This window comes from Lineus longissimus, chromosome 4, assembly GCF_910592395.1.
Source record: "Lineus longissimus chromosome 4, tnLinLong1.2, whole genome shotgun sequence".
NCBI lineage: Eukaryota > Metazoa > Nemertea > Pilidiophora > Heteronemertea > Lineidae > Lineus > Lineus longissimus.
In genome coordinates this window covers 22,263,599-22,276,782 of record NC_088311.1, presented here as the reverse complement: position 1 = coordinate 22,276,782, position 13,184 = coordinate 22,263,599, and the positions used below count along the sequence as shown (strand labels likewise).

Sequence of the window (13,184 nt, the reverse complement as noted above, 5' to 3'; positions counted from 1 at the left end):
TTTACTAAATCCATCAGACGTGACGTCAAACCGGTGCCTGGTGTGGCACATGCTGAGACCAAACTACTGGCACCAGATACCCAAACCTGCACATTTTTATGGAAGCAAAGTCATAAGGAAGCTTTCGAAGCCACTTTCAGTGCATTTAATTAGTTTCAATACCAGTAGGTGGCGCCACATACCAGCCAGATTCAACAAAACGGTTAAAAATCAGGCAAAAATGTCAAGACATTTGCCAAGTTCCGCCGATGTCAAAACGGGGCAGAGAACATACATGATGAAAACTCAATCTGAATCAGTCACATCGTGCAGCAGACTCATCCTGAACTTCAGGGCAACACTCGGCGCTACTGACCGATCATAAACAGGCTGGACTTGGTTACCATTCATTTGGGTACAGTATAACAAATACAATGTAGATGGAAACACTGCATGATGGTAAGGTTGTGCCAAAATTCCTAAAATCAGGTTATGAATGAAAACTTCCTTACAACAGGGTTATGATAGACGACGGTGTTGCTTCCAAAGAGTAAAGACAGGGTTATGATTGAAGACAGTGTTGCATGTTGTTCCTTTGGAGGGTAGGGATGTACGTGTATGGTTATTAAAGACAGTAATGTTGCCTAATTAAGACAGGGTTATGGTTGAACACGGTGTCGTTCCTTGAGACAGCCTTGTTCTTGAAACAGTGTTGTTCCTTAAGACAACATTGTTCCTAAAAACAGTGTTCTTCTTTAAAGCAGTGTTGTTCCAGGCACCGTAGTTTCACCCACAATCATAGAAATGACAAGACGCTATGCTGCCGATGATGATGTTGATTATGACTGAAGACTGCAGTGTTTATTTCTCCTGATGACATGGTTGTGCCTGAAGACAAGGTTGTCCCAGGACAAGACTGAAGCACGATTTCAATTTCAATATATATAAACTTGTTCATATCCATGAAAGACCATATAGAACAACGAAAGACGATTTAGACCAACAGGCTGTGCAGCCAAATTAACATATCATATGATCCAGTTTTCCACATAGCCTAAAACCTTAGAGTAACCAGACTAGTCTAGACTGGTTACTCTAAGCTAAAACTGAAAGTTATGATGGAAATTGCATAGCACCGAATATTGAATTTTCCGTGGACGCCAACCACTTCTGAATATACCAGTGGAGAGAGTAAACACTGATATAGATCGCCGACAAACTACGTGGTGCATTAGCTAGATGTGTTTTAAGATGCCAGCTGAGGAGTTCCGAGCTGTCACGAGTTTATGCAGTCGGATCTAAGGATACAAAATTCAGTTGGAGTAAGCCTCTCGAAGAGTGTGCAATTTGTCTACTCATACAGTTGAAGTTCTTGAAGTCAGGTGATTGAGCTGCGAGAGTCTCGGTTTGAAATAGAAGGGCCATGGGTTAGCATATCAGAAAAAGGTTTGTGACGGCATTCTCAGTAAAAGTGTTGATTAAGAGATTCAGTGAACACTTCTTTGTAAGGTGATCAGTGTGACGGCATTCTTCGTAAAAGTGTTGAAGTAATTCCACATGGAGTTTGTAAGGTGAACATTGTAACGGCCTTCTCAGTAAAAGTGTTGAAGTAATGCAATGAACATTTCACATGGAGTTTGTGAGGCGATCATTGTGACGGCCTTCTCAGTAAAACTGTTGAAGTAATTCAGTGAACACTTCTCTTGTAGTTTGCGAAGTGATCACAGTGACGGCATTCTCAGTAAAAGTGTTGAATTCAGTGAACACTTCACTTGGAGTTTGTGAGTTAATCAGTATGCGTCTTAGAAAGAAGTTGTTGTAAAGGTTCTCCCACCCCTTTCTATTTTGGAGGTTTAGGTGTTTAAACTTAATTTGAAGATTATCTTGGATTTTGTTGACTTCGGATGTAAAAGCAGCGTACTGTACCTGGAAGGCGGCGAGTTCGTAGTCAAAAATTTCGTCTCTTTTGGATTACATTGTATGTATAAAAGGTAAGTTATTTTGCCGTGCTGGGTTATATTAGAGCGATCTCCATCGTCTGGTGATCAAAATGATGCCATCTGATGTGCATAATCAGTGGTGCACGTAAAAGTGTCCATCAGTTGTTCAGTCTATAAACCTCAGAGTCTCACCAGCGGGCTGGGCCGTACTAGTACTTTTTGGTCACGGGGTAGGAGGGGGGGGCAATAGGCTCTAAGATGCCTCCTGCATTAGGCCTAAGCAACGAAGCAACATGGATTCCAACAAGGAGTTTGTCCAAATGACAGTGTCCCACACATATTCTTCAAAGTCACACAGCGAGCGTGTGCTTAAAGATCACAAGCGATATGCAGATATGGCATGATATCAAACCTCGATTGAACATATAATGGTCGGTTCTTACAGTCCGACACCCAGTTATAGACCACGCTGCCTCAGGGACAGAGTCAAATTTACAATATAAAAAAATCGACCCGGTCATTCCCCTCGTTACGAACAATACCAAACACACTCATGATACTGATTCATTCGAACGAGGCTTAGCGAAAATGATAAAGTCAATAGGAAGAGAGACTAGGCCTTGGGCTGAATTAATCGATCACTTTAATATCAGAGAGAGATAAAGCCATATAAAACGTTAAAAGCTGAATTTGTGATGCGATGGCATGGTTCTACCTATCGGATAAGCCAGGCGTAAAAATCCCTGCCCAGAGCAAAGTTATATGTTGAATTAAACGTGATCTGGTCGATTAAAGGATTGAAGGAATGTGACCGCCGGAAGGTAGTGTGTTTGGTGACCACTTGGTGCCTCTCCTGTCTGCTAGTAATGATAATCCCATAAAGTGAGTAGTTGCCCCGGGTTGGTTGTGTCCCCTCTTTTAGATATGTTGTGTAAGTTTATGACCAGCCGTTTGTGAAGAATACGGCTTAAGGCCGATGGTGGCTCAGGTAATAAACGCTGCCGTTCGTACATTAGTGAAGTTGTGCACAGAAACTTGGCGTTTTTGTAAGCGATCAATAACAACGGCATTGTTGACATTGCTAATCAGTAAATTGGAAAGTTTATCAAATTCTAGGTAAATTTTCAAACAAATTCTTAAACAAACGTAGTTGTGAATTCCTAGACTCCTATGCAGTCCATTCGGTCGGTCACACTGATCGTCTTTCAAGTCCTTCCGGGCGAGAGGACGTGACCGGTCCACTGCGTCCGGAGTGTATAGTAAAACCTGGACAGAACGTTATAATAGAGAAAAAAGTGATGACCAATATGCGCTGCAGCAGTGAATAAAAAACCCGAACACAGTCGTGGGCGTCATGATGCGGCCCAGCCGAGGAGCGTGCTGAAGAATAAGGCAATTTATTCACGATTTTTAACTGCGCTCTTGCCTCCACGATGCATACGGTGCAGTCGTATTATCCAACGGAAATCGATGTGGGAAAACTGACACGTATCTCGGCGATGCCTGGAAACCACAAGGGTTCTCGTAAATAGCGTGCTGAGAGTATGTACCCTCATCATACACTGTTGGCTGTTCCTGATAAAATATTGAAATGATAGACATGATAAAATACTGATCGACTTGAGAAAGTTTTTTCTTTGTATCATTCTAAAGACAGTGTGTCTCAAAGAAGCAATGTACTGAACTTCAAGCGGTATTGCCTCCGTAGCCGCCTATTGACGCGAGTTGTCTGGAAGCTGAGCAATGTCAATAGGCCTGCATGTACATTGAGGTCAAGATGCAAAGAAGTGGACCTAATCTTTAAATGCAATGTAGTAGTAACATTGAAAAGTTAATACTATTGACAAAGTCGAGAATGTCAAATCGTTCACGAACGCCGTAAACCTTTTAGGATAACCGACACTTTTACTCGCCGTGTGGTGTCGTTATCAGTTTAGAAAATACCGTTGACTTTTTGCCGTTAAAACAGTTTAACTCCACCCATACTTGAACATGGCCAGCAACAGTCAAACACCAGTGTGTTGGTAACCTGCAAATCGTTATATCCTGAGCACACGAGCACTAACGTTAAACGAGAGATACAATCAGCAATTACAGGCAATGTTTCGTCGGCCTCTCAGAATCATTCGGTAAATATCGCCAAGAGGTTTAACGGCCATGTCAGAGTTTCGGAGATATGTTTACAATATTGTTGTTATAGTTGTCTTGTACGGTATATATTATAGCCGGAAAGGAAAGACTAGAGGTGTGTAGTAAATCACTGCAGTGCAGTGCGGTTTTTGATTTGGCGAAACTAGAATATCGTCAGTGGAGAGCAGCATGTGGAAATGTCAGTAAGCATCTCATGTAATATAACCACACCCTCTGTCTGACATTGGCAAAGAAGCTATAGTACCACTAGTACCACAAGTACTAGAATTCAATATCTTCGAGATTATAGGTGAATGAATAATTAAATCGTTGCCTGCTGGTGATTTCATTGATTGATTCCTCCGAAATCACATCACTCCGTCGCCTTGCTCACCGATATATTTTCCGTCGATGCTTTCTTTCTTTCCTAATTTTACCTGTTGCTCGAGACTCGAAGACTTGATGACAGCAGCAAGCAATGAGGTTTAATTGTCTGACATGTTGAAACCATCAATTAGTCACCAGACGCCCCTAAACACCACATAAAGCATCTTGAAGATAGCGAGTGCTGAAATGGTAGCGATTACTTCTGAATAACTGCAATCTTTACTTAAACTTCCGGTATAGTGCAGGGAACCTCGACCCAAACCGTGGTGAATGGGGGAGACTTGTGAAAGAGTCTATCCGGTATTGAGTTCAACATTTGACCAAATATCTGGGAGGTGACCGAATATTCATGTATTGTAATTGGTCCAATGCATCTTGTCAATCAAATCGAAAGTGGGCCTTTCACAAAAATGCTCAGAACTTACCTACAATCTACTGTATTACAATGCAAGTGATACGCTATGTGAGATGGATAAAGAATGGGTCTTTTCGAGAAATAAAGTCTTTCCGCCGATTTGTACGACTTGACGTTTGAGTTATCATGTAATTGAGGACCCGGCGAATAGCCTACAATGAAATGGGTTGGACTCCCTCAGCTCATGAACGAATGATTTTTATCATGGATTCTTTTGTCGGATGCTGGACTGTTCTTAACAATTTTGAATACCACATTCGAAAGTCCCGCTGTTGAGAAAGAAGCACATGTCGAGAACAGTCTCCAAGACACAAGCCAAGGGAAGGTCATTCTAAGCAAATTAGAAGAAGAAGGACTTCAAATGAAAACCCTCCATCCTCTCATCAAAGCAGGACTTATGCACCTTAGACGTGTTAGTTTTTATCTAATTCACTGTTTTTCAGGAAATGACTATGTCATTCTCACTAACACTTTGTTGTTGCAGTATGAACAATCATGCTAATTGAGTAAAATCGTGCCCTTTACCTCTTCCACCTCACCTCCGTAATTAACCTGAACACGCGCGTGGAAACATTCCCGCGAAGCCCGCTGCAGCGCCGGCCAACTCGAAGCTGGAAGCTTCCCGGGAAACCTATACCATTCATTAGGATACGCTGCCGGGGAAGCCGGGTATACTATAAGCCGGCTTGGAGGAGTACAGATACAATATTGTGCGTTCGTGGATTGTTATAACCTGTGTAGCCTACATCAAATACAGGTAGGAAATTTATTTGTGAATTTTCTAGAGTTGAATACATTTTTGATGTAAGTACTGGCGTTGACGCCAGCAGTGTTGAAATTAACGATGTTGCATCGATCGTTAGTGTAGCTTTATATATTCGTTTCGTACGGATGTGCTGTTAATGAAATTACCCTAAATGTTTTACTAAGAAATATCGGTAATGAAACTGTGTATCATTGTACTGGATCATCGCGCTGATATATTTTGTACTCTCTATAATTAAACACGTATTATTTGCAAGGTTTCTTCGCCCAGCTTCGATTTGAGTATGCCGGCGCAGCAGCGGGCTTCGCAGGACGGACTGTTTCCTCGCGCGTGTTCAGGTTATCGTCGAGCTTATATATTTTTTGTATTCCCTGTCAAACACCTATTATTTGGCAAGTTGTCTCCAAACTTCTGAGTTCACGATTTTAGTTCGATATTGCATGCGGGTATTCTCGATGCACCATGCAAAAAGATAGTTATTTTCGACAGTTAAATACATTTTTAATGTCGAGTGTTGGCATCACTATTATAATTCATTTGCTGGATCGATCGTTACTGTGGTTTTATAGGGGGAAAAAACACGGTTTTGTACAAAATGCACATGTACTCCGTTTCTATGACAGTATTCCAATAGTTATATACAGAGGTCAGTTATAAAAACAGTGTGCGTATTTATTCTGGGAGTTCCCACCATACTGTGTGTTTAAAAAACTCTGTATCCAGGATCGTACATGTAGCTTGACGTAGAACCCTCACAAAAAAACGTTTTTCTTTCTCATGCAGATTTGTTTTGTTTCCATTACAAAGGCCATCTTATCAGTGTTAACCATATTTCAGTGTTCCCCTATAGTGTTCCCCTATCACGGATAAGACGACCACTTACCGAACAACAACCATTCGAAGCCTGATCTATTGTTGCAGAAACACTCACTTATATTTTGCATCTGCAAAAAAGGTCGAAATGTGTTTTTTTACCTGCCTAACCAAATGCCAGCTGAGAAGGGAAGATGGTTTTTTTAAATATTTCGAGTGCACGTTTTCGGTTCTGATATCGAACCATTTGGTAAATCTATCTTCTATGAGCGTCATATCGTGTCTCATGAATACGTGACTGGTTTTGCATTTTCAGCATTTGCTGCAAGGTATCGCAAAGCTAAACAAAATCAAGAGTTAACTGACATATGTACATACAAATTCATATACGTGTAATATTATCGTGATTTTATTGCAAAGAGGATTATTATGAGGGATCACTTCACCAGAGCTATCCTCCATTGACCTTCATGGCGTATTTATGATTGGACTATAGTATATTTAATGACAGAAAGATCAGTTAAAAAATTGGAACTTGAAACGATGAAGTAGTCTACTCCGGCGGTGGACGTGTATAAGATAGGTCAGTGACTTAATTGGTCAAGAGAGACATTTTCACCGGATCAAAACCTTTGATACTGGTCTGGTGTGATGTTACCTTATTAGTTTCATAAGCAGACGCCCCAACATGCTTCCCGTTACATCCCTTGATTAACCAAATGTCAATGACAAACAACCTTTACCTATCTATCCGCGATCGATTCGAATATCGGGTTTCTAACATGTCTAATGCATTGTTTCGCTAAACAATCAAATCAACTAGTTCGATAGCAGTCAAAACACGCTGATAACAGTTGTTCTAATCAATCGCAACAACTCATATGCAATGTGGTTATTCACCATATAGCTATGTAGTTCATTTGAATATAAAGAAAATGAAGCCAAAGATCTAAATCATTTTCAAAATGTATTAACAGGCCATGCAGGTATTCAGAAACAAAGTCAAGCCATCCGCTTAACGGCCGCGGAAAAGACGTCATGACAAAGGTATCTTACTTCGGGGCGGATATGATATACACTTTCCATGTCTGTATCGTGATGCAGCATGATGTCGTGTGATATCATACCTATATGCAGACGTGCATGCCTTTATGCTGATGCACATACATTTTTAATCTACCAGGTACCAGAAAATTAGTCACACATTAAAGGCCTACGCCATTCGTTATGGATTTGAACTTATTAATTGAATTCAAAAATTTCCAATTGCGGAAAATTCTCATCAGTTTTATTATGATAGAGAATTGAGTCTTAGTTTCAGCGAATTTCATGCATAATAACTGCATTACGGCAATGTGGAAAAAGAAATGAGAACGAAACGGTGCGAAAAAACAACAAAACATCTTGCCAATACTACAGTCATAGGAATGACATTCATAACATCAGAGAAATTCTCTCCAGTAAAGCACGAGTTCCGGAAAGCCATTCTTCCTGTGACATTCTCGGCATGTTGGAGGTATATATTGGCTTTCCCCCAATCTACCCCACCGAAGGTATTGGGTTTCCACTAGTCGAATCAACCGTACCTACATCATAAGTAATGATGCCATGAATCGTGCCACGCCAGTCCATCTCAACTTAACATGTTATCATCACCAGTGCATTATCAATGCAAAATGCACATGAGTCCAACTGGTTTGTACAGTGGTATATGAGCTTGTTTCTATTCCAACTCTACTGGGGTGAATCTAGCTGTAGATCCCATTGATAAAACTACAGCGATTCGGTGCGATATCTCCGATGCGTGGGTGAAAGCACCTGTGTTATACCTGTTTGAAAGAACCTACGGTCTTGATTTCGGTATAAAGAAACTATCGCCTGATAAAACGAATGATTTCAAATCGTTTGGAAATATTAGCAGATGCTCAAAAACTTACTCCTAATTATTTTCAATTGTTTTTTCTTCTGACCTATTTCAAGAATAGTTTGGGAGAAATATCAAGCTGCAGACCACGAATTATTGGCAGACTTCGCAACCCTTTCGAAAAACGAGGTACGAAATACGAAGTACGAAGTTCTGTCGGTGGTAATTCCTGCGCGAACTCATGGGCCACTCCGGCTAACACACCTTAGCGACTGCATGGTTAGTAGCAGGTGCAATTACCGCGGGAAGCTCAAATTCGTTACCGCAGATCCTTGGCTGAAGATGAAGAATTCGCACATTTGCTTGATTCGCTCTCGATATCGTTCACATGATCTCGACCTATCACCCCATGAGTACATTCCTGATATCACAAGGTAGCCGTTTCAAAGGCCAACTCTATATAAAAGGCAATTTAAAACTGACAGTCAGTTGGAATTGCTTAGCTATGCGGAAACCGTTCAGGTTTCTTGTCTGATTTCCACCAGGATTTCTTTACTGTGTGATTGGTGGCAGGTTGAGCAGAACATCGGATAACTTGAGGACATAAGAACATCCATGATTGCTAGCATACGCAGCAAAATCTATCCACCCAACGTAGATTTTTCATAAAAATGAACACTTTACCTTGATTCAGTCGAAGGCAATCAAGAAGGACGATTCACTGCTTCATTGATTCATTGATTGAACGATTCTGGTTTAGTTAAGGAATTGATACCGACTTGCAAGTATTGCCGGACTGTCTCACTGAAATCCGCAAGCGTCTTAGTGCCGTTGTTCTGGGTAAAATGGCAGCACCACCCGAGCGATGTTAACAATTTATAATCTCAGACACTTCAACTAAACATTGGAATGTAATTTTTCAACTACTGCCTTTTTACCTAAATAGCAAAATTGATGTTGAAGTGTGATATGGAAAGAGGTAAAAAAACTAGAAATCCGCATTTCTCCTAGATGCCTCTTGGATCATCTGTCTGTGGTCTGTTAACCTTTACTTAGCAGCGGCAGGTAAAGGGTAGGTCATCGGGGGCTTGTGGGATATGTCTGAGGGAATGGCTGGTTATGACTAACACTGGTTGATGCTTTTTACTAGTTTGGGTTGCTGCAAAACCATATCATAGATGACTCACAAGGAATTTTTATAAGAAAATGATTTAAAGGACATGCACGCTATAGCTTATCAAATAATCCTCTAATCACGTTTTATCATCAATGTGCAGTGTTAGTAGGTGTGGTCAATGCTTAATTTGACTTCGTGCATGTCATCCCAGTTTAATCACGGATGTATAATCCGCGGTTTAATACTGCGCATCTGAAGGGGCCATATACGACCATGGGAATCATGATGGTTTGTATTGACTTGAAGCATATTGCAGATCTGAGAGAGTGGCTCTCTGCCATCTCACGTGACCATTGTACATGTACAGCCTTTATGTACTGAAGCTCTTCAGGTTCTATGCAACATCTACACACACTCATACATCATGTACACAAATCACTACCAGCTGGTTAGCGCAAACACCTTATTGTTATTCAGTAATAAACCATCAAGGTAAATGATTCTTGAAGCGAGTCGCCTAATCATTAATGGCGCACTCCATCAAATATGGCGTGTTCTGGGTCAGAACGATTTCCCATCCATTAAGGTATATTAACATATTAGATGCTTGATAACACAGGTTCGATACCACATCTTATATCGTGTGGTTTGTATTTCTATCCGTCCGAGTAAATCATTTCCAAGAAAAAGACACCGAAACTTGTTATTTCTCCTTGTTTTCATCTTTTTCGTATTTCTTTCCCTTCTACTTCCCCTTGTCCTTCTTGTCCTTCTCCCCATCTCCCTCCCATTCCTTCTTCTCATTTCCCGGCTTCTTGTTGTTGTTCTCCTTCTTGTCATCTCCTCATCAGTCTCCCCTACCTCTTTTTTTCTTCTCCTTTTTCTTCAATTTCTTCTTCCCTTTCTTCTCCTCCTCCCTCTCCTTCTTGTTCTCCCCAACATCTCCCTCCTCTTCTTCTTTTCTTTCTCTCGTCTCCTTCTTGTTCTCCCCAATCTCTCCCTCCTCCTCCTCTTGCAAAGAAACACGACGTCCCTATGCAAATGACTAGGATTTTGATATTTGTAGCTTCTTTATCGTGCATAATTAATGCTGGCATTCATTCCTTTTTCATTGTGACAAATGAGTTCATGATTGGTTAGTTAAGCGTGGTCATAACTATTATTGTCACCCTAGAATTTTAGAAAATAATTGACACCAATTTGTGTAATCATCGAAAGGTCTATTGACCTATGATATTGTACAGGGTGTACAAAATAGCGAAAATCATTGCTAGTAATCAGTTTCAGTGCACTGCTACATGTGGTGGCGCATTGTGGCAAAAAGGGGCATTATCCTCCTGTGTACCTAATGTAACAGAGGAAAAACATCAAGGTCCAACCTGGGATTGAACCCGGGACCTCTCGCTTATAAGGCCATCACTCTACCGACCGAGCTAAAGGGAATTTCCTCTCTAGCCTGGGCTAGTAGGAATGATGCCACCACTACATACTCCCCCTGTCCGGGAAAGTTGTGTCCTCACAACCGGGTTCTTACGTGAAACAAAGGGTTAATTCATTGTCCAAAGACACACCAGCATCTAAACAAATTATTAGTACCCTTTTACCACGTTGGGCGCCAAATGTAACAGAGGAAAAACATCAAGGTCCAACCGGGGATTGAACCAGGGACCTCTCGCTTATAAGGCCATCACTCTACTGACTGAGCTAAAGGGAAGCTAAAGGGAATTTCCCTTTAGCTCAGTCAGTAGAGTGATGGCCTTATAAGCGAGAGGTCCTCTGTTCCACTAACTCAACCGACCTTTTTGTCCTTTAACGTAGATGTAACATGGACAAGGGTGCGTCTGATTGACATACAAGTGATCAATGTTATGATACATAAAACATGTTAACACCGGAGAAAATCTTACAAACTATGACAAGGACAGAATCTGCCGGTGTTTATTCTTCCAAACGATTGATCATGGTTTAGCACTGCCGGAGATTGATGACACGACGTGTCAGATGTTGCACCCATCGGAACGGTACATCATGATCGATAATCGAGGAAATCGGCTGGAACTATAGTTCTGTTTTCTGCTTCAATCCTGTTTAATACATGCATCAGGTAGCACAATATCACTGTACATTGTGCACTGGCTTCAAACCATGGTGACACATATCTATTTTTTTGCGGGGAGGAGGTTCGCGGAAGCCTCTTCTCTCTTGTGCCCCTCACGAAATCTGGAATGCATAAAAAAAACGCGTTTTAGTAACGTTTGGGTGCAAGTACAGCCATGAGCCTTCTCGCACCGGAAATTTGATATCGGCCATCTGAGTTTAGTTGGACTGAACTATTACAAAGTTCCCATGCGCACATGCAAGACCAAACTGTGAGTGAACGTTTTGGTTGGTTTCGTAGCGGTGGGCGTAGCGACCTTGTGAGATGTGATCTCGCACAATCTCTTCGTTCGTGAGTTGTAAATTTACCATTAATTCAATCCTAATAGCTATATGATGAATATTTATGAAGCGCGCCGAGGAGGTTGAAATTTGACTTTCAACGACACGCCAAGATCTACCCTGACGAGCTAACAACCTGTAGCTTATCATTAATTCATCACTAGCGTGCAAATAGCCCTTGGAGATGTGAACGCCGCTGCGGCTACTTGGCCGTATTCGCCAATTATCGTCTGCTCGATCGATTCGGGTGAACAGTTGACAAGGAAACGCCTGTTGTTAGCTGAATGTAAACAAAACGTGTCATGAACCGCGATATTATCATTTCACGTCGCGATATGCTAGCTGCTGAGAGTGAAATGAAATGTCCAGCGATTTTTAACCCTTCGTGAATAGCCGGATCAATATTTTGTAGTTATCTCTTACAATCATCGTCGCCAGCCACCTGGAAACCAACCTATTAACTGACTCAAGTCATCCTGGCATAACCAGTGGTTTTCAGCATACTACGACTGTCGATATTGTGTTTTGAATATGACGTAGGAATAAAAAAGCCTGAATCTCAGGATGGACTCAAGCTGCATTAGAGGCATGAGGCAACAATAATAGAAAAACAATACTGTTATCAATCCAACACATCCCACAGCGTGCATGGCGGGGGAAAGACTTGCGATGTGAGAGATTCGAGCCAGTGCATCAACCAAGGCCATTACTCTTGCGTCAACCAAACCACCAATTTAAAAATCAAGAAAGAATAGAATAGTTACCAACTCAACAATGCCCACTTCCTGCCCTACTGTTTCCAATCCAATCACCCGTTGATGAGGACTCGTCGATTTATCATTGGCCGGGATGTTTGTTAGACAACGAACTGACATAAACTCGAGTATGGATGTAGTCTATCCATCTCCATCATCACGATCTAATCTTACCAGTTTTGATGGAGTGGCTCTCCAAACCCACTTCACATTCTTACAATATTCGAACAAAATATCCGATGTAAAGAGATAGCCGAGATAGAATTAGGTGAAACACTTTCTTTAGGTTTCAAACAGGATTTCACATTGAACATCTGGTTAAACTAAGATACCATCGACCGTCATTTGTGTAGGCCCCATATACTTGCCGGAAACATAAGCTACAGATGTAGTGAACATACCCTAAAAGGTTCTAAATTGCGAACAGCATACATGTAATTCACACAGATGTTCATAATGTATTGGGAAGATCTGTGAAACATGGTCAGAACACCGGGTTCATAAAAAGGAGCCGGTTTCTTGTAAAAAGGCGATATAAATTCAGTCAAAAACATACAAGAAAACAAAGTACGGTGGCTC

The 13,184-nt window shown here is 41.3% G+C and overlaps 1 protein-coding gene across 5 annotated transcripts in view; it reads left to right on the top strand.

The window, feature by feature from the left end:
* Positions 1-1,751: 1,751 nt before the first annotated feature.
* LOC135486733 (uncharacterized) overlaps positions 1,752-13,184 on the top strand; it is a 60,995-nt gene continuing 49,562 nt past the window's right edge. For 4 of the 5 annotated variants that reach the window (XM_064769811.1, XM_064769810.1, XM_064769812.1 and 1 more), the window contains exon 1: positions 5,455-5,608. The gene's annotated coding sequence lies outside the window, so the exon portion shown is untranslated. Of the gene's footprint in view, positions 1,971-5,454; positions 5,609-13,184 lie in introns of those variants that run through there. The other variant, XM_064769806.1, reaches the window with a different exon arrangement.